Below are 22000 nucleotides of genomic sequence, written 5' to 3' on the forward strand. Positions count from 1 at the left end.
TAAATGGTTATTATGTAATCTGATGTACTGGACATCTCACTGTGGTGGTAAATAGGTTAAAAAATACCTACAAAATAAAAAATGAACCAGAATCATGGGAATGAATTAAAAATAAAAGTTGTATCTATGAAGTATTGGTGGTTTTTCTCTTGTCTTTTTTTTTTCCCAGTTGGTTTTCTGGGGGAGGGCCTGCCGTGTGGGTTTTCAGGCAGTGTTTCCTGAATTAAGTTCTCCCACCCCCTCAAAGTGGTGGGCTCTGAGGAAACTGTTTTTTCAGGCTTTTGTTCTTTGGAGTTTTGTTTGTTCGTTTGTTTTCTCTCTTTTTGACAGCTTTTGATGGTTTTTGGAGGTTTAGAGGAAATCAAACTGCACTCAGACCTCCCTTTCAGAAAGAATCTTCAATCTGTTCACCTCTTGGTGCTCCAGAGCACATAAATTCCCCCTTGGACGCTGGCAGAGCACCTTCCCAGTTGTGGTCCCTGGGGACGCAGGAACTCCTGATTGTACCCAAAACCATGACAGCGACAGCTGTTTGAGCAGCTCCAGACTGCCATAGAGGTCCCAAGCAGTGATAGCCTACTGAGATTTTCTTGCTGGCCCGAGTGAGGAGTGCTCAGACTTTCTGGGTCCGAGAGCGTGGGGCTGGTGCCTGCATGCACCTCTCTAAAGGGATGGTGTGGGGCGCAACTCAGACTCTGATATTGCGGCATGGCACGTGCATGGGGAGTGCAAAAGGCTGTGGTTCTGCTGGCTGTCGAGGCTCTCAGCCCCTCATGGGAGCCGTCAGTCACACACTCTGAGGAGCACTTGCAGCTCAGAGACCAAGATGTGTTCTCTTCACCGCACTCTTTCTGGCTCAGCACCAGGGGTGGCTGTCCTCAGTCTGGGGTTGTAAGCCCCTGTCCCTAACCTCCCTGATTCCAACAATTTCCCCCCACAATCCTTTGCTCTTTTTCATTGCTTTCTACCAGACTCCAAGTTAGTGCTGGTTCCCAGTTGCAGGGCACTCTCTGATTGGAGTATTACTTTCCAATGGGTCACTTCTGGTGGCTCCCTCCCCCTTTTGTTTATCTTCTGATATCAGTCCGACATTCCCACTCTGCTTTACCTGCCCACTGGTGTCTTCTGCCCTCATAGAGATCCAGACATGTATACTTCTAATCTCAGGCTGATTTCATGGGTGATCAGAGTTCTTTGGTAGGTAATCAGCTCACATTAGGATACAGGTTGAAACGGCTTCTCCTCCTAGTTCTCTGCCATCTTATCTCCGATCCGTATAAAGCAGTTTTGTTCTCCCTTTATCTCTGGAAAGTTGAGTCCTTTAACAAAGATATGAAGATACACCTAGGAAGAATTAAAATAGCCTTCCTCACCCACATTAACGATTTATAATCGCTCTCCCATCTTTTTGTTCTTCTGTCAGTGATTCCGTTTATTTGTTTTTGACCTGGTATTATATAAATCTTATCCTTGGGGTACATTTTGACTGGGTTCTTTTTTTTCCTGGTCTTTTACTTTTGTCAGTCTTTTTGTTTGTCTGTTTTTGTTTGTATACCTTATAAATCTTACTTTGGGGGCTCATTCTGGCTGGTTTTGTTTGTTTGTTTTGTTGTTGTTGTCTTTTCTCTTGCTCTCTCTTTCTCTGTCTCTTTTTCTCTTTTTTCTTTTTGGTGATGACTTTGGATTGCTCCAAAACATACCAGGGTGTACCTTGCCTGGATCATGGTTAATATATTCAGCTATACATCCACTTAACCACATCTCACCAAAATGACTAGCAAGAGGAACACCCAACAGAGGAAACATTCAGAAATGGTGCTCTCTTCAATAGAACTGTTGGATATAGATATTAAAAAGTATGTCAGAAAGGGAATTCAGGGTAACAATAATCTAGGCAATGCTGAGGTTAGAGAAAACCAATAGTGACAACATAGAATATCTAGGAACAGAAGTGAAAGCTTCCCAGGAAGAAGTTAAAAATGCTATCAATGAGATCCAATCTAATTTAAATACTCTAAAAGCTAGGGAAACTGAGGCAAAAGACAGAATTATTGATCTAGAGGACAAACTGATAGAGAAAAATGTTCAGAAGGAGGCCTTGAACAAACAGCATAGAATCCAGGAAAACAGGGCGCCTGGGTGGCTCAGTGGGTTAAGCCGCTGCCTTCGGCTCAGGTCATGATCTCAGAGTCCTGGGATCGAGTCCCGCATCGGGCTCTCTGCTCAGCAGGGAGCCTGCTTCCCCCCTCTCTCTCTGCCTGCCTCTCTGCCTACTTGTGATTTCTCTCTGTCAAATAAATAAATAAAATCTTTAAAAAAAAAAAAAGAATCCAGGAAAACAGAATTAGGGAAATAAATGATGCCATGAAACATTCCACTGTCATAATTATTTGGATCCCTGAAGAGGTGGAGAAAGAGAGAAGACTAAAAGATATAGTTGAACAAATTCTGGATGAAAATATTCCCAGTCTGGGGAATAGAACCAGCATTTGTGTCCTAGAGGCAGAAAGAACACCCTCCAAGATCAATGAATCAAGAAAGACCACAAAACAGTTTATTGTGAGACTGGTTAATCATAATTTTAGACAGGAGCTCCTGAGTTTGGTGAGGGGGAAGAGATTCCTTACCTACAGAAAAGGTCCATCAGAATAAAATCAGATCTGTCCACAGAAATCTTTCAAGGCAGAAAAGTCTGGCAAGACATATTTAGTTCACTAAATGAGAAGAACATGCAGCCAAGAATACTTTATCCAGCAAGACTGACACTCAAAATGGATGGAGAGATAAAGAACTTCCAAGACTGGCAATGTTTAAAAGAGTCCATGATCACCAAGCTGACAGTAGAAGAAATACTAAGGGGGGATTCTATAAAAGAAGAAAGAACCCAAGAGTGACATAGAGCAGAAATTTATAAAGACAATATATAGAACAAGGAATTCACAGGAAACATGATATGAATAAAAATGCATTTTTCAATAATCACTCTCAATGTGAAGGGCATAAATGATCCCATAAGATGGCACAGTGTTGCCAATAGGATAAAATAACAGAACCCATCCATATGCTGTCTACTAGAGACCCATTTGGAACCTGAGATACATCCAGATGCAAGTGAAGGGATAGAGAACCATCTTTCATCCCAATCAGCTTCAAAAGGAAGCTGGGGTAGTGATTCTCATATCAGAAAAATTAGATTTTAAACTAAAGACTATAGTCAGAGATAAAGGAGGGCAATATGTCATTCTTAAAGGTTTTATCCACCAAAAAGATCTAACCATTGTAAATGTTTATGCCACCAATTCAGGAGCAGACAACTGTTAATCAAAATAAGGAGTTGTATTGATATGAATACATTAATAGTAGGGGATATTAACAAGTCACTCGCGGTAACAGACAGATCATCCAAGAAGAAAATTAACAAAGAAACAAGAGCTTTGACTAACACATTCAACCAGATGGACCTCATAGATATATACAGAGCAATCCACCCTAAGACAATAGAGTACTCATTCTTCTCAAGCAAACATGGAAATTTCTCCAGAATAGACCACATACTGAGTCGCAAATCAGGGCTCAACCTATATCAAAAGACTGAGATTATTCTCTGTATATTCTCAGACCACAATACTTTGAAACTGGAACTCAACCAGAAGAAAAAGTTTGGAAGGAATACAGACACTTGGAGCTAAAGACCACCCTGCTTAAGAATGTTTGGATCGACCAGGAAATCAAAGAATAACTTATTTCATGAAAACCAATGAGAACAAGACGCATCAGTCCAAAACCTATGGGATAAGGCAAAGGCAATCCTAAGGGGGAAATACGTAGCCATCCAAGCATCCCTCAAAAAAATTTAAAAAAACAAAAAACACACACCAATTCACTAGGCACCTTAAAGAACTGGAAAATCAACAACAAATTAAGCTTACCCCACACATAAGAAGGGAAATATTCAAGATTAGAGCAGAGATCAATGAGTCAGAAACGACAGATAGGGTAGAACACATCAACAAAACTAGAAGCTTATTCTTTGAAATAATTAATAAGATTGATAAATCAATGGCCAAACTAATCCAAAAGAAAAGATAGAGTACCCAAATTAATAACAATTATGAATGAAAGGGGAAGGATCATGACTAACACCAAGGAAATAGAAAAAAAAAATCATTAGAAATTATTATCAACAGTTATATGCCAATAAGTTAAGCAACCTAGAAGAAATGGATACATTTCTGGAAACCCATAAACTTCCAAGACTGATCAGGAATAAATGAAAAACCTGAATAGACCAATATCTAGTAACGAGATTGAAGCAGTGATCAAACACCTCCCAAAAAACAAGAGCCTAGGACCTGATGGATTGACTGGATAATTCTACCAAACATTCAAGAAAGAAATAATACCTGTTTTCCTGAAGGTGTTTAAAAAAATAGAAACAGAAGGAAAACTTGCAGACTCTTTCTATGAAGCCAACATTACCCTGATCCCCAAACCAGGAAAATCCCCATCAAAAAGGAGAATGTCAGACCAATATCCCTGATGAATATGGATGCCAAGTCTCTCAACAAGATCCTAGCTAATAGTATCTAACAATATATTAAAAAGATTATCACCAATGACCATGTGGGATTTATCCATGGGATGCAAGGGTGGTTCTACATTTGCAAATCAATCAATATGATGGAACAAATCAATAAGAGAAGAGAAAAGAACCACATGGTCCTTTGAATTGATGCAGAAAAACCATTTGCCAAAATCCAGCATCTGTTCCTGATTAAAACACTTCAAAGTATAGGGATAGAGGGAACATTCCTCGACTTCATAAAATCTACCCATGAGAAACCCAGAGCGAGTATTATTCTCAGTGGAGAAAAGCTGATAGCCTTCCCTTTGAGATCATGAACCCGACAAGGATGTCCACTCCTGCCACTGTTGTTCAACATAGCAATAGAAATCCCAGCAAGAGCATTCAGACAAAAGAAGAAGAAGAAGAAGAAGAAGAAGAAGAAGAAGAAGAAGAAGAAGAAGAAGGAGGAGAAGAAATAACATGTATTCAAGTTGGCAAGAAATCAAAGTATCTCTCTTCACAGATGACATGATACTTTATATAGAAAACCCAAAGACTCCACCCCCAAACTACTAGAACTCATACAGCAATTCAGTAATGTTGCAGGATACAAAATCAATGCACAGAAATCAGTTGCTTTCTATACACTAACAATGAAAATATTGAAAGGAAAATTAGAGAATTGATTCAATTTACTATAGCATCAAGAACTATAAGATACCTGGGAATAAACCTAATCAAAGAGTTAAAGGATCTGTACTTTAAGAACTATAGAACACTCATGAAAGAAATCGAAGAAGACACAAAAAGATGGAAGACCATTCCCTGCTCATGGATCAGAAGAATAAACATTGTTAAAATGTCTATACCGCCTAGAGCCATCCATACTTTCAATGACATCCCAATCAAAATTCTACTGGAATTTTTAAAGAGCTGGAACAAACAATCCTAAAATTTTTATGGAACCAGAAGAGACCCCAAATTGCTAAGAAAATATTGGAAAACAAACAAACAAACTAAGGACATCTCGTTGCCTGATTTCAAGCTTTGTTACAAAGCTGTGACCACCAAGACAGCATGGCACTGGCATAAAAACAGACATATAGACCAGTGGAACAGAGTAGAGAGCCCAGCTATCGACCCTGAAATCTATGGTCAAATACAAAGCAGGAAAAAATATACAGTGGTAAAAAGACCGTCTCTTCAATAAATGGTGCCTAGGAAAATGGCCAGCTATATGTAGAAGAAATAATGTAGAACATTCTCTCACACCATACACAAAGATAAACTCAAAATGGTAAAGTACCTCATAGATAGGCAGGAATCTATCAAAATCCTAGAGGGGAACATAGGCTATAACTTCTTCAACATCAGCCACAGTACCTTCTTTCAAGACATGTGCCCAAAGGCAAAGGAAAGAAAACCAAAAATGAACTTTTGGGACTCCATCAAGATCAAAAGCTTCTGCACAGCAAAGGAAATAGTCAACAAAACAAAGAGGCAACCCACAGAATAGGAGAAGATATTCATAAATGATACTACAGACAAAGGGCTGATGTTCAAGATTTATAAAGATCTCAAGCTTAACAGTCCAAAACAAAACAAACAAACAACAACAACAACAACAACAACAAAAAACACAGGTAATCATATTTAAAAAAATGGGCAGAAGACATGAACAGACACTTCTCCAATGAAGACATACAAATGGCTAATAGACACGTGAAAAAAATGTTCATCATCATTAGACATCAGGGAGATTCAAATCAAAACCACATTATATAGCAAATAGTCAGAATTTCAAAAATTAACAAGACAGTAAACTAATGTTGGAGAGGACGTGGAGAAAGAGGAACCCTCTTGCATTGTTGGTGGGAATGCAAGTTGGTGCAGCCACTTTGGAAAACAGTGTGGACATTACTTAAGAAATTAAAAATAGAGCTTCCTTGTGACCCTGCAATTATACTATTCTGTATTTACCCCAAAGATACAGATGTAGTGAAAAGAAGGGCCATCTATGCCACAATGTCTATAACAGTACTGGCCATAGTCACCAAACTGGAAAGAGCCAAGATATCCTTCCACAGATGAATTGATAAAGGAAGATATGGTTCATATATACAACGGAGTGTTATGCCTCCATCAGAATGGATAAATACCGAACTTTTGTATCAATAGGGACAGGATTGGGGGAGATTATACTGAGTGAAATAAGTCAAGCAGAGAGAGTCAATTATCATATGATTTCACTTACTTATAGAGGATAAGGAATTACATGGAGGAAATTGGGAGATAGGAGAAATGAATTGGCAGAAATCTGATGGGGAGACACACCATGAGAGACTGTGGACTCTGAGAAACAAACTGAGGGTTTTGGAGGAAGGGGTGTGTGGGGTTGGGTGAGCCTGGTGTTGGGTATTAAGAAGGACATGTATTTTATCTTGCACTGGGTATGGTGCATAAACAATGAATTCTGGAATACTGAAATGAAATTAAAAAAAATTAAATTAAATTAGAAAAGAAAAAAGAAAATTCAAAAACAATCGCAAAACAAGTACCAAATGGCAATAAATATGAAGTCATCAATATAAGTGGACTAACAGCTCCAATAAAAGGGTTTTAAAGTGGATAAAAAATAAGACTCAACCATATGCTGCCTACAAGAGACTCATTTCAAACCTAAAGACGCCTGCGGATTGATAGTAAGAGGATAGAGAAACTTATATTATGCAAATGGTTGCCAAAAGAAAGCTGGATTAGCTCTACTTATATTAGACAAAATAAACTTTAAAACAAAGTAGGACAGGGGGAGGACTCAAGATGGCGGAGAAGTAGCAGGCTGAGACTACTTCAGCTAGCAGGAGATCAGCTAAATAGCTTATCTAAAGATTGCAAACACCTGCAAATCCATCCGCAGATCAAAGAGAAGAAGAACAGCAATTCTAGAAATAGAAAAACAACCACTTTCTGAAAGGTAGGACTGGTGGAGAAGTGAATCCAAAGCGGAGGGAAGATAGACCCCGGGGGGAGGGGCCGGCTCCCGGCAAGCAGCGGAGAAACGGAACACAAAATCAGGACATTTAAAAGTCTGTTCCACTGAGGGACATCACTCCAGAGGCTAAACCGGGGCGAAGCCCACGCGGGGTCAGCATGGCCTCAGGTCTTGCAGGGTCACAGAAGGATCGGGGGTGTCTGAGGGTTGCAGAGCTTCTGGGTATTGGAACAGGGAAGCCGGCTACAGAGACAGAGCTGACAGTAAACTCACAACTCCAGGTTACCTTGAAACGGTCACAGGCTCAGTGAGCTTGGAGCGTGGCCAGAGAACAGGCAGATGGGAGTTACTGGGCGCTGTTCTCTGGGGATGCACTGGGGAGTGGGGCCCCGGGCTCGCGGCTCCTCCGGGCCAGAGACAAGGAGGCCGCCATTTGTATTCCTGTCCTCTGGAACTCTACGGAAAGTGCTCAAGGAACAAAAGCTCCTGAAAGCAAACCCGAGCGGATTACTCAGCCCGGCCCCTGGTAAGGGGGGTGCAATTCTGCCTGGGGCAAAGACACTTGAGAATCATTACAACAGTCCCCTCCCCAAGAAGATCAACAAGAAATCCAGCAAAGACCAAGTTCACCTACCAAGGAGTGCAGTGTCAATACCAAGGAGAGCAGCAGAATTCCAGAGGAGGAGAAAGCAAAGCACGGAACTCATGGCTTTCTCCCTGTACTATTTTAGTCTTGCAGTTAATTTAATTTTTTTCTTTTTCATTTTTTTCTCTTCTTCTGCTAATTTTTTTAACTTTTACCCTTTTCTTTTTTACGTTTTTAATTAGTTTATCTAATATATATATATTTTCTTTTTTATACTTTTCTTTATTCGTTTTTTTTAATTCTTTTCTTTTCTTTCCCTTTTCTTTTTCTTTCTTTCTTTCTGAACCTCTTTTTATCCCCTTTCTTCCCCCTCACGATTTGGGATCTCTTCTGATTTGGTTAAAGCATATTTTCCTGGGGTTGTTGCCACCCTTTTAGTATTTTACTTGCTCCTTCATATACTCTTAGCTGGACAAAATGACAAGGCGGAAAAATTCATCACAAAAAAAAGAACAAGAGGCAGTAATGAAGGCTAGGGACCTAATCAATAGAGACACTGGTAATATGTCAGATCTAGAGTTCAGAATGATAATTCTCAAGGTTATAGCCAGGCTTGAAAAAGGCATGGAAGATATTAGAGAAACCCTCTCGGGAGATATAAAAGCCCTTTTTGGAGAAATAAAAGAACTAAAATCTAACCAAGTTGAAATCAAAAGAGGCATTAATGAGGTGCAATCAAAAATGGAGGCTCTCACTGCTAGGATAAATGAGGCAGAAGAAAGAATTAGCGATATAGAAGACCAAATGACAGAGAATAAAGAAGCTGAGCAAAAGAGGAACAAACAGATACTGGACCACGAGGGGAGAATTCGAGAGATAAGAGACACCATAAGATGAAACATTAGAATAATTGGGATTCCAGAAGAAGAAGAAAGAGAGAGGGGAGCAGAAGGTATACTGGAGAGAATTATTGGGGAGAATTTCCCCAATATGGCAAAGGGAACAAGAATCAAAATTCAGGAGGTGCAGAGGATGCCCCTCAAAATCAATAAGAATAGGCCCAACCCCATCACCTAATAGTAAAATTTACAAGTCTTAGTGACAAAGAGAAAATCCTGAAAGCAGCCCGGGAAAAGAAGTCTGTAACATACAATGGTAAAAATATTAGATTGGCAGCAGACTTATCCACAGAGACCGGGAAGGTCAGAAAAAGCTGGCATGATATATTCAGAGCACTAAATGAGAAAAACATGCAGCCAAGAATAGTATATCCAGCTAGGCTATCATTGAAAATAGAAGGAGAGTTTAAAAGCTTCAAGGACAAACAAAAACTGAAAGAATTTGCAAACACCAAACCAGCTCTACAGAAAATATTGAAAGGGGTCCTCTAAGCAAAGAGAGAGCCTACAAGTGGTAGATCAGAAAGGAACAGAGACAATATACAGTAATGTTCACCTTACAGGCAATACAATGGCACTAAATTCATATCTCTCAATAGTTACCCTGAATGTTAATGGGCTTAATGCCCCAATCAAAAGACACAGGGTATCAGAACGGATAAAAAAACAAAACTCATCTATATGTTGCCTACAAGAATCTCATTTTAAGCACGAAGACACCTCCAGATTTAAGGTGAGGGAGTGGAAAAAAAAAATTACCATGCTAATGGACATCAGAAGAAAGCAGGAGGGACAATCCTTATATCAGGTCAATTAGATTTTAAGCCAAAGACTATAATAAGAGATGAGGAAGGACACTATATCATACTCAAAAGGTCTGTCCAACAAGAAGATCTAACAATTTTAAATATCTATGCCCACAAAGTGGGAGCAGCCAACTACATAAACCAATTAATAACAAAATCAAAGAAACGCATCAACAATAATACAATAATAGTAGGGGACTTTAACACTCGCCTCACTGAAATGGACAGATCATCCAAGCAAAAGATCAAGAAGGAAATAAAGGCCTTAAACGACACACGGGACCAGATAGACATCACAGATATATTCAAAACATTTCATCCCAAAGCAATAGAATACACATTCTTCTCTAGTGTACATGGAACATTCTCTAGAATAGATCATATCCTCAGTCCTAAATCAGGACTCAACTGGTATCAAAAGATTGGGATCATTCCCTGCATATTTTCAGACCACAATGCTCTGAAGCTAGAACTCAACCAAAAGAGGAAGTTTGGAAAGAACCCAAATACATGGAGACTAAACAGCATCTTTCTAAAGAATGAATGGGTCAACCAGGAAATTAAAGAAGAATTGAAAAAAATCATGGAAACAAATGATAATGAAAATACAACGGTTCAAAATCTGTGGGACACAACAAAGGAAGTCCTAAGAGGAAAATATACAGCAGTGCAAGCCTTTCTCAAGAAACAAGAAAGGTCTCAGGTACACAACGTAACCCTACACCTAAAGGAGCTGGAGAAAGAACAAGAAAGAAACGCTATGCCCAGCAGGAGAAGAGAAATCATAAAGATCAGAGCAAAAATCAGTGAAATAATAACCAAAAAAAACACAAGAGAACAAATCAACAAAAGAAGGAGCTGGTTCTTTGAAAGAATTAATAAAATTGATAAACCCTTGGCCAGACTTATCAAAAGGAAAAGAGAAAGGACCCAAATGAATAAGATCATGAATGAAAGAGGAGAGATCACAACGAACACCAAAGAAATACAAACTATTATAAGAACATACTATGAGCAACTCTACACCAACAAATTTGACAATCTGGAAGAAATGGATGCATTCTTAGAAACATATAAACTACCACAAATGAACCTGGAAGAAATAGAAAGCCTGAACAGACCCATAACCAGTAAGGAGATTAAAACAGTCATTAAAAATCTCCAAACAAACAAAAGCCCAGGGCCAGACGGCTTCCCGGGGGAATTCTACCAAACATTTAAAGAAGAACTAATTCCTATTCTCCTGAAACTGTTCCAAAAAATAGAAATGGAAGGAAAACTTCCAAACTCATTTTATGAGGCCAGCATCAACTTGAGCCCAAAACCAGACAAGGAGCCCATCAAAAAAGAGAGCTATAGACCAATATCCTTGATGAACACAAATGTAAAAATTCTCACCAAAATACTAGCCAATAGGATTCAACAGTACATTAAAAGGATTATTCACCACGACCAAGTGGAATTTATCCCAGGGCTGCAAGGTTGGTTCAACATCTGCAAATCAATCAATGTAATACAAAACATCAATAAAAGAAAGAACAAGAACCATATGATACTCTCAATAGATGCTGAAAAAGCATTTGACAAAGTACAGCATCCCTTCCTCATCAAAACTCTTCAAAGTGTAGGGATAGAGGGCACATACCTCAATATTATCAAAGCCATTTATGAAAAACAACCCGAAAATATCATTCTCAATGGAGAAAAACTGAAAGCTTTTCCGCTAAGGTCAGGAACACAGCAGGGATGTCCATTATCACCACTGCTATTTAACGTAGTACTAGAAGTCCTAGCCTCAGCAATCAGACAACAAAAGGAAATTAAAGGCATCCAAATCGGCAAAGAAGAAGTCAAATTATCACTCTTCGCAGATGATATGATACTCTATGTGGAAAACCCAAAAGACTCCACTCCAAAACTGCTAGAACTTGTACAGGAATTCAGTAAAGTGTCAGGATATAAGATCAATCCACAGAAATCAGTTGCATTTCTCTACACCAACAACAAGACAGAAGAAAGAGAAATTAAGGAGTCAATCCCATTTACAATTGCACCCCAAACCATAAGATACCTAGGAATAAACCTAACCAAAGAGGCTAAGAATCTATACTCAGAAAACTATAAAGTACTCATGAAAGAAATTGAGGAAGACACAAAGAAATGGAAAAATGTTCCATGCTCCTGGATTGGAAGAATAAATATTGTGAAAATGTTTAGGATACCTAAAGTAATCTACACATTTAATGCAATTCCTATCAAAGTACCATCCATCTTTTCCAAAGAAATGGAACAAATAATTTTAAAATTTATATAGAACCAGAAAAGACCTCGAAGAGCCAAAGGGATATTGAAAAAGAAAGCCAAAGTTGGTGGCATCACAATTCCGGACTTCAAGCTCTATTACAAAGCTGTCATCATCAAGACAGCATGATACTGGCACAAAAACAGACACATAGATCAATGGAACAGAATAGAGAGCCCAGAAATAGACCCTCAACTCTATGGTCAACTAATCTTCGACAAAGCAGGAAAGAATGTCCAATGGAAAAAAGACAGCCTCTTCAATAAATGGTGCTGGGAAAATTGGACAGCTACGTGCAGAAAAATGAAATTGGACCATTTCCTTACACCACACACAAAAATAGACTCAAAATGGATGAAGTACCTCAATGTGAGAAAGGAATCCATCAAAATCCTTGAGGAGAACACAGGCAGCAACCTCTTCGACCTCAGCCGCACCAACATCTTCCTGGGAACATCGCCCAAGGCAAGGGAAGCAAGGGCAAAAATGAGCTATTGGGGTTTTATCACGATCAAAAGCTTTTGCACAGCAAAGGAAACAGTTAACAAATCGAAAAGACAACTGACAGAATGGGAGAAAATATTTGCAAACAACATATCAGATAAAGGGCTAGTGTCCAAAATCTATAAAGAGCTTGGCAAACTCAACACCCAAAGAACAAATAATCCAATCAAGAAATGGGCAGAGAACATTAACAGATATTTCTGCAAAGAAGACATCCAGATGGCCAACAGACACATGAAAAAGTGCTCCATATCACTTGGTATCAGGGAAATACAAATCAAAACCACAATGAGATATCACCTCACACCAGTCAGAATGGCTAAAATCAACAAGTCAGGAAATGACAGATGCTGGCGAGGATGTGGAGAAAGGGGAACACTCCTACACTGGGGAATCCTCCTACCCTGTTGGTGGGAATGCAAGCTGGTGCAATCGCTCTGGAAAACAACATGGAGGTTCCTCAAAATGTTGAAAATGGAACTACCCTCTGACCTAGCAATTGCACTACTGGGTATTTACCCTAAAGATACAAACGTAGTGATCCGAACGGGCACATTCACCCGAATGTTTATCGCAGCAATGTCCACAATAGCCAAACTATGGAAAGAACCTAGATGTCCATCAATAGATGAATGGATAAAGAAGAGGTGGTATATATACACAATGGAATACTATGCAGCCATCAAAAGAAACGAAATCTTGCCATTTGCAACAACGTGGATGGAACTAGAGCCTATCTTGCTTAGCGAAATAAGTCAAGTGGAGAATGACAACTATCATATGATCTCCCTGATATGAGGAAGTGGTGATACAACATGGGGGCTTAAGTGGGTAGGAGAAGAATAAATGAAACAAGATGGGATTGGGAGGCAGACAAACCATAAGTGACTCTTAATCTCACAAAACAAACTGAGGGTTGCTGGGGGGAGGGGTTTTGGAAGAAGGGGGGTGGGGTTATGGACATTGGGGAGGGTATGTGCTTTGGTGAGTGCTGTGAAGTGTGTAAACCTGGCGATTCACAGACCTGTACCCCTGGGGATAAAAATGTGTTTATAGTAAATAAAAAATTTTTAAAAAGTAGGACAAAGAGAGACACTATATAATAAAAAAGGGACTATCCAACAAGATGATATAACGATTGTAAATTTTTATGCACCCAACATGACAGCATCAAATACATACTAGCTAATAACAAACATAAAGGAACTAATTAATAGTAATACAACAAGAGAAGGGGATTAACATCCCACTGACATCAATAGAATGATTATCCAAACAGAATATCAATAAGGAAACACTGGTTTTAATGACACATTGGACCATATGGATTTAACAAATATATTCAGAACATTCCGTCTTAGAACACCAGGATACACACCTTTTTGAAGTGCATATGGATCATTCTTCATAGTAGATCACATATTACATCATAAAATAAGTCTCAACACTTACAAAAATATCAAAGTAATACCATGCATCTTTTCTGAACACAATATTATGAAACTAGAAACCAACCACAAGAAAAAATCTGGAAAGACCACAAATACATGGAGGTTAAATAATATGTTACTCAACAATGAATGGGTCAACCAAGGAATCAAAGAATAAATTTTTAAAAATATGGAAAAAAATGAAAATGCAACTGTTCAAAATCTTTGGGATGCATCATAAGCTATTTTAAGAGAGAAGTTTATCAGTACAGGCCTACCTCAAGAAGGAAGAAAAATTCCAAATAAATAACTTAAAACTTACACTTAATGGAGCTATAAAAAGAACAACAAACAGAATATATAACAATTAGGAAGGAATCAATAAATGTTGAGCAGAAATAAATGAATAAATGATAAGGAAACAAAGAAAAACAGAACAGATCAATGAAACAAAGAGATGTTTTGTTTGTTTGTTTGTTTGTTTTTAAAGATCAACAAAATTGATAAACTTCTAGCTAGACTCATCAGAAAGCCAGGGAGATGTGGTTAGGTGGCTCAGTCAGTTAAGTGCCTGACTTTTGGTTTCAGCTCAGGTCATGATCTCAAGGGCATGAGAATGAGGCCTGTGTCTGGGATCATGCTGAGCTGAGAGAGCTTTTACTCCCTCTGACCTTCTCCCCTGCATGCTCTCTTTGTCTCTCTCTGTCTCTCTCTCTCTCAAATAAATAAATCTTTTCTAAAAATGGAGAGAGGACTCAAAGAAACAAAATCACACATAAAAGGAGAAATAACTAACATGATAGAAATATAAACAATTGTAAGAGACTGTCATGAAAAAAATATATGCCAACAAATTAATCCAGAAGGGATATATTCTCTAATATACTGAAACAGAATCGGGAAGCAATAGAAAAATGGAAGAGACATATCTGATAAATAGTATCCAAAATGTATGATGAACTGATACAACTCAACTCCCCCCCAAAAATAATCCAATTAAAAATGAGCAGAAGACATGAACAGGCATTTTCCCCCAAAAAGTCATTCAGATGGCTCACAGACAAAGATGTTCAGCATCATTGATCATCAGGAAACTGCAAGCCAAAACTACAATGAGATATTACCTCACACCTGTGAAAATGGCTAAAATCAAAAACACAAAAGAAATGACAAGCGTTAGTGAGGATGTGGAGAAAAGGGAACCCTTGTGCACTCCTGGTGGGAATGCAAACTGGTACAGTTATTTTGGAAAAGAGTACGGAGTTTCCTTAAAGTGTTCAAACTAGAACTACCTCACAATCCAATAATTGTACTCCTGAGTATTTACCCAAAGAATTAAAAAAATCACTAATTCAAAGGTATCCACATACTCCTATGTTTATAGTAGCGTTATTTGCAATAGTCAAAATACAGAAGCAGCAGAAGTATCCATGATAGATGAATAAAAAAGATGTGCTATATATGTATGTAGATACATACATACATATATACATACATACAATGCAATATGATTCAACCACAAAAGAGAATGAAATATTGCTCTTTGCAACAACATGGATGGAGCTAGAGAGTATAATGTTAAGAAATAAGTCACTCAGAGAAATACAAGTACCATACGATTTCACTCATATGTAGAATTTAAGAAACAATTCAAATGAGCAAATAAAAAATAAGAGAGAGAGCAAACCAAGATTCTTAACTATAGAGAACAATCTGATGGTTACCAGAGGGTAAGTGGTTGGGGTCATTGGTAAAATAGGTTATGAGGATTAAGGACTCCACTTGTGATGAGCGCTGGGTGATGCATCTAATTGTTGAATCACTATATTGAATAACTGGAACTAATATAACATTGTATGTTGAGAGTAGTAGAATGAAAATTAAAGATAACAAACAAAATATCTCATATCCTTATGTACCATAAAATATTTTGGGCATAATAAAAAAACTCAAGAAAAAATCATTTCCATATTGCAGTGTATTTTCTATCACAGCACAGATTTAAAAAATGTTTTGAGACTCATCAAAGCACCACTAAATATGTTATTTTTATTTCTAGATTTTTTGGATTACTGTTTGTCTAAAACACCTTAGAACTGTGTTTTTTGAAGACAACCTCACTTTTATTTTCTAGTTTTAAAGGATTTGTTTTTTGTTTGTTTGTTTTTAAAGATGATAACATGAAATCCAGATGCTTCATCCACTCACAGAGATGTATGTATTTTTAATCCAATGACTAGAAAAGCAAAGCATGCAGCTGAATTGATTCCACTTCTTCAAGGTACACTGTCCTCTTCTCAGGCCAATGCTATCTGACATGAACACTGCAATTCACTGCCTCATGCAGAAAATGTAAAAGGGCAGTTTTTCTGAAAAGTAAACCATAGCTTTTAAAAATATAATGAAAATGGAAAGCAGCATGTAACTGGATCTTCTGGTCAGGTACATAAAAAATGTTTTTTGGCAGCATTTATCCAGAGACCAAGAGTTCACAACCAAATATTGTGCTATTCACATAATTGGAGTTCTTTCTCTTATTCTTCTCCACCTTCTTATACCCTTCCTACAGTTTAGTCATCTTTTCCAAACTACCTATTCTGCCACTCCATCCCATCCTAGCTCTCAGGTGAACTCATAACCTGGACCCTGCTTGCCATTCTTTCTATTTCCCGTTACCCTCAAGGTTTACTAAATCACGAGAATCTTGTAGGTAGTGTACATGTACTTTTCCAAAGAATAAGGCAAGTTCTCATGTTATTTTTGTGATAAGATGGACCAAAATATGAAACTCATGATAGGATGGTGAGGTCAATTCATAGATGGCTGAAAAACCATACCCAAAGTGTGCCAATTAAGTGAGCAAATTTTAGATTAGTAAAAAATCTCTAGTGAAACATCACAGAAATCTGTCTTTAGTCTTGTTCCACTTTCTATATATGGGAATGGCTCTACCAGCCTACAAACACCATGAGACCAGACATTTCATATTCACCATATGCCAACCATGGACCCCCTGCTGCTTTCACAATAAAGGACTCCATAGTATTTATTGGCATGGATCCCAGAAGACCTGCTCTTCAGAAGACACCAGCACATTTTACCACTGAGGTAACCAGTAACCATTGCCACAATGTACCCCTTAGGGAAGGAGATGTTACTATTCCCTTCTAAAAGAAAACAGTGTTTCACTGTCTTGAAGGCACTGTTGTCACCCCCTAATCCCTCACAGGCCCCAGATCCCAGAGCCACAGCCCTTTCATGTGCACCTGCATTTTAGCTCTGAAGCTCCTTTGTGTGCTTACTTCTCACACAGTGAAGCCATCCATTATATGAACTAGCTTGCACCACAGATCCCACAGTCACTATCTCACTGTGTATACCCACACTCTGGATTCCAGTTCCTTGATTGCCCTGGGTATGCATGTACTGGACATTAATACTGTCACCACTTCAAGAGTACTCTCCAGTCATACTTAGCATGAAGAAGGATCCCCTCAGCCACAATAATCCTCTTGGGAGAAAAAGAGATCAGAGCATCTGAAGCAGCTTTAATCACTAATGATGCCATCAGCTGTCAGTGCCAATGTGGAAATCCATAGCCTTGGCCCCTACAATCTTTATTAATGCTGACCTCAGCTGATGGAATTATACAGAGACTATGCCAGTAGGCCTTCTCTAGAGAAAGAACTACCACACTCTACCTAGATACCACCCTCACAGGTAGAAGAAGTCTTTCCCCCATCAAAACCACTCCACACTGTCCATACAGAAAGAGATGACTGCTCCATATATATATATGTATATATACATATATATATATATGTAATGGTAATATGTGTATATATATACACACACATATATATATTAATGCAATGTTTCAAAACACAAAAAATCAAGGAAACAGGAACATAATAGTCTTCTGTTAAGCAGCCCCAAAGAAGTGGAGGCCTGTGAATTACCAAACAGTTTCAAAATAATTGTTTTTAGGAAGTTCAGGGAGCTACAAGAAATGCAAATAAATAATTTAGTGAAATCAGGAAAACAATTCACTAACAAAAAGAGAAGTCCAACAGAGAGATAGAGAACATTAAAAAGAGAACATAGAGAGAGATAGAGAACATTAAAAAAAGAACACAATATGAATTCTAGAGCTGAAGAGTACAATGAATGAAATAAAATTGTAATAGAGACCATCAATACACTTGATCAAGAAGAAGAAAAAATCTACTACTTTATCCATCAATGCTATCCTTCAGAAATGAAGGAAATATCAAGACTTTCTCATCAAACACAAGCTGAGTATGTTCATTATCACTTGACCTGTCTTACAGGAAATACTAAAGGGAATTACCCAAACTAAAATAAAATTCTAATTAGTAACATTAAAACATATGAAAGTATAAAACCCACTGGTAAAGTAATTACATAGTCAAATTTAGGGATACTCTAGTGATGTAAAATGGTAATCTGTTAAGCACATAACTATAGTATAAAGGTTAAAATACAAAAGTATTAAAATTACTATAGCTACAATAACTCTTAATAGATATACAATATAGAATTTGTAAATTGTGACATCAAAAACATAAAATGGATGGGGGACATAAAAGGGTAAAGCTTTGTATGCAAAGTTCAATTTTATCAGCATAAAGTAGACTATTATAGCTATAAGATGCTTTATGTAAGCTTCATAGTAACCACAACTCAAAAAAGCCTATAGTAGATATAAAAGCGAAAGAAAAAAGAATCAAAACATAGACTAGAGAAAAATATACACCAAGAAAGGAAAAATTTAAGAAAAGAACTAAAAAAAAAAAAAAGAATGAAAAAAAAAACCCAAACAATTAACAATATGGCAATAATGTCTTCACGTGCCAATAATTACTTTAAATGTAAATTAATTAAATTCTCCAGTCAGAAGATACAGAGTAGCTGAATGGATAAAACAAACAAACAAACCAAAACCCCAAGTATATTCTGCCTATAAGACACTGATTTTTGCTTTAAGGATATACTAAAGGGATGGAAAAAAGTATTTTATGTAAATGAAAACCAAAATAGAACAAGAATAGCAATACTTATAACAGGCAAAATAGATTTTAAGTCAAACTGTAACAAGAGGCAAAGAAGGTCATAATATGATAATGAGTCAGCTTAGGTGGGGCGGGGGTGGGGTGGGAGGTTGGGGGAACCAGGTGGTGGGTATTAGAGAGGGCATGGATTGCATAAAGCACTGGGTGTGGTGCAAAAACAATGAATACTGTTACACTGAAATAAATAAATTAATTAAAAAAAAGAAGAAGATATAACTGTAAATATTTATGCACACAACATTGTAGCACCCAAACATACTAAGCAAAAATTAACAGGTCTGAATATAGAAATTGACAGCAACACAATAGTAGTGAGGGACTTCAATATTCACTTTCAACAATGGATAGGTTTGATAGACAGAAAATCAAAAAAGAGATATTGGATTTGAACTACACATTAAATCAAATGGACTTACACATTTACAGAGTAAATGTCCAAAAGTAGAGTATTCCACCCAAAAGTAGCAGAATACACATTCTTCTCAATGGCCCACAGACCTTCTTTAGGATATATCACATACTAGACCACAATATAAGCTTTAACAAATGTAAAAATATTTAAATCATATAAAGTATCTTTTCTTTTATTTTCCAATTTATTTATTTTCAGAAAAACAGTATTCATTATTTTTTCACCACACCCAGTGCTCCATGCAAGCCGTGCCCTCTATAATACCCACCACCTGGTACCCCAACCTCCCACTCCCCCACCACTTCAAACCTCTCGGATTATTTTTCAGAGTCCATAGTCTCTCATGGTTCACCTCCCCTTCCAATTTACCCAAAAGAACATACCCTCCCCAATGTCCATAACCCCACCCCCCTTCTCCCATCCTCCTCCCCCCAGCAACCCACAGTTTGTTTCGTGAGATTAAGAGTCACTTATGTTTGTCTCCCTCCCTATCCCATCTTGCTTCATGGATTCTTCTCCTACCGACTTAAGCCCCCATGATGCATCACCACTTCCTCATATCAGGGAGATCATATGATAGTTGTCTTTCTCCGCTTGACTTATTTCGCTAAGCATGATACGCTCTAGTTCCATCCATGTTGTCGCAAATGGCAAGATTTTGTTTCTTTTGATGGCTGCATAGTATTCCATTGTGTATATATACCACCTCTTCTTTATCCATTCATCTGTTGATGGACATCTAGGTTCTTTCCATAGTTTGGCTATTGTGGACATTGCTGCTATAAACATTCGGGTGCACGTGCCCCTTTGGATCACTACGTTTGTATCTTTAGGGTAAATACCCAGTAGTGCAATTGCTGGGTCATAGGGCAGTTCTATTTTCAACATATTGAGGAACCTCCATGTTGTTTTCCAGAGTGGTTGCACCAGCTTGCATTCCCACCAACAGGGTAGGAGGGTTTCCCTTTCTCCACATCCTCGCCAGCATCTGTCATTTCCTGACTTGTTGATTTTAGCCATTCTGACTGGTGTGAGGTGATATCTCATTGTGGTTTTGATTTGTATTTCCCTGATGCCGAGTGATATGGAGCACCTTTTCATGTGTCTGTTGGCCATTTGGATGTCTTCTTTGCAGAAATGTCTGTTCATGTCCTCTGCCCATTTCTTGATTGGATTATTTGTTCTTTGGGAGTTGAGTTTGCGAAGCTCTTTATAGATTTTGGACACTAGTCCTTTATCTGATATGTCGTTTGCAAATATCTTCTCCCATTCTGTCAGTTGTTTTTTGATTTTGTTAACTGTTTCCTTTGCTGTGCAAAAGCTTTTGATCTTGATGAAATCCCAATAGTTCATTTTTGCCTTTGCTTCCCTTGCCTTTGGCGATGTTCCTAGGAAGATGTTGATGTAGCTGAGGTCGAAGAGGTTGCTGCCTGTGTTCTCCTCAAGGATTTTGATGGATTCCTTTCTCACATTGAGGTACTTCATCCATTTTGAGTCTAATTTTGTGTGTGGTGTAAGGAAATGGTCCAATTTCATTTTTCTGCACGTGGCTGTCCAATTTTCCCAGCACCATTTATTGAAGAGGCTGTCTTTTTTCCATTGGACATTCTTTCCTGCTTTGTCGAAGATTAGTTGACCATAGAGTTGAGGGTCTATTTCTGGGCTCTCTATTCTGTTCCATTGATCTATGTGTCTGTTTTTGTGCCAGTATCATGCTGTCTTGATGATGACAGCTTTGTAATAGAGCTTGAAGTCCGGAATTGTGATGCCACCAACTTTGGCTTTCTTTTTCAATATCCCTTTGGCTCTTCGAGGTCTTTTCTGGTTCCATATAAATTTTAAAATTATTTGTTCCATTTCTTTGAAAAAGATGGATGGTACTTTGATAGGAATTGCATTAAATGTGTAGATTGCTTTAGGTATCATAGACATTTTCAAAATATTTATTCTTCCAATCCAGGAGCATGGAACATTTTTCCATTTCTTTGTCTTCCTCAATTTCATTCATGAGACTTTATAGTTTTCTGAGTATAGATTCTTAGCCTCTTTGGTTAGGTTTATTCCTAGGTATCTTATGGTTTAGGGTGCAATTGTAAATGGGATTGACTCCTTAATTTCTCTTTCTTCTGTCTTGTTGTTGGTGTAGAGAAATGCAACTGATTTCTGTGGATTGATCTTATATCCTGACACTTTACTGAATTCCTGTACAAGTTCTAGCAGTTTTGGAGTGGAGTCTTTTGGGTTTTCCACATAGAGTATCATATCATCTGCGAAGAGTGATAATTTGACTTCTTCTTTGCCGATTTGGATGCCTTTAATTTCCTTTTGTTGTCTGATTGCTGAGGCTAGGACTGCTAGTACTACGTTGAATAGCAGTGGTGATAATGGACATCCCTGCCGTGTTCCTGA

This window comes from Neovison vison, chromosome X, assembly GCF_020171115.1.
Source record: "Neovison vison isolate M4711 chromosome X, ASM_NN_V1, whole genome shotgun sequence".
Classification (NCBI taxonomy): Eukaryota; Metazoa; Chordata; class Mammalia; order Carnivora; family Mustelidae; genus Neogale; species Neogale vison.